The sequence below is a fragment of the Montipora capricornis genome, chromosome 6, assembly GCF_036669925.1.
Source record: "Montipora capricornis isolate CH-2021 chromosome 6, ASM3666992v2, whole genome shotgun sequence".
Lineage (NCBI taxonomy): Eukaryota > Metazoa > Cnidaria > Anthozoa > Scleractinia > Acroporidae > Montipora > Montipora capricornis.
The window spans coordinates 70,433,043-70,434,520 of record NC_090888.1 but is presented as its reverse complement, the minus strand read 5'-3'; the positions used below and the strand labels follow the sequence as shown (position 1 = coordinate 70,434,520).

General features: G+C 40.2%; 1 pseudogene; it reads left to right on the top strand.

The window, feature by feature from the left end:
• Window positions 1-504, top strand: part of LOC138054365 (uncharacterized) — a 4,598-nt pseudogene extending 4,094 nt beyond the window's left edge.
• Window positions 505-1,478: the final 974 nt, after the last annotated feature.

Below are 1,478 nucleotides of genomic sequence, written 5' to 3'. Positions count from 1 at the left end.
CTTGAGACTGAAAACGGAGATGGAGAGATGCGTTTTTGTTACCAGGCTTTGTCGACGTCTTGGCGTGCGAGAAACTGTGAGCCATGCATAAGATTATGGCGTCACGCGTATTCGAAAATCTCCGTTTTCGCCGTCCACACTAGAACGATAGACTTCCGTTTTCAAAAGTCTCCACGTTTTGCGTTTTCGAAAATCTTCGTTTTCGTGGACCTCCTCGTGGACGGTCATATTTAAACGGAGGTTTTCAAAAACGCATCAGTGTGGACAGGGGCTTAAAGATTCCGTTGGTGTTTATTTTTTCTTGTTTCGCTCGGTGATTGGTCAACGTCATTTTCTTAACCGGCCAATCACAATCGAGCCCAAACCCATTTGTTACACGTATTTTATTTTCGCGTGTTTTTACAATCGAGATCAACTGGCTCGGGTCGGTACTTCAGTGCACATGAACATGCTAATACATGTACCTTTATTCACTTTGGAAACTTTATTAAACTGGTATTTCCTAATCCATGCGCTATGGATGTACATACAGTTATGCTAAGTCAAGTAGACTTAGGGTGCGTTCGATTGACCGTATTCCGGAATAGGAATACATGGAATAGAAGTTAGAAATCCTTCGTTTTTACGGAGATTCACATCAAAATTATCAAACACCTGCTAAAATGCTATTTTAAACATATCTTTATTATCCTTGTCGCTTAAAAACGCCAGAAATACCGTTTTAAATCATCCTTGCACGTACTCTTATTCCGGAATAGGGTCAATCGAGCACACCCTTAGGGCGCGTTCGATTCATTGCCCCTATTCCGGAATAACCATACGTGGAGAGATGATTAAAACGGTATGTTTGGCGCGTAAAAACGAAGGATTTCTAACTTATATTCCATATATTCCTATTCCAGAATACGGTCAATCGAACGCACCCTTAATTTCATACGTTGAGTTCACGTCGATAATAATTGCATTTCAAAATGCCATAAATCCCGTGTGGCAGGGTCTATACTCCAATGCACATAGATTAGCTAATATCTTTTTTGTACTTAAGTTTAAGATCTACGACGCGACGGTAACGAAAACGTCATTTAGAATTGCAATTTCAGGCTTATTAATCTTTTTCGTCAGTATGTCGGTTTGTCAAACTTCTAAAAACTAGCGCAACTTTCCAGGAATTGAATTAGGAGGTGCGGTGTTGAAGCTACGACAGAAAATTCAAATTCGCTGCCTTGTGTTCACGTTCTCCGTAAAACTTGAGAATTGGTCATTTCACGTCGCAGATTTGCCGAAAACGTGAAAGGAATGTACAAAAATGAAAACTGCACGTGCAGTGTGCGCGTAGGTATTGTTTTTGCTCATTAAGGATGGTGTCTGCTAATTCAAAGGTATTTTTGCCCCGGTTTATGATTATGCTGGAAATGCAGATCTTAACAAGTGTTACTGAAATCGAAAAAAATTGGGGGTAACCACGCATTTTTCAAAGA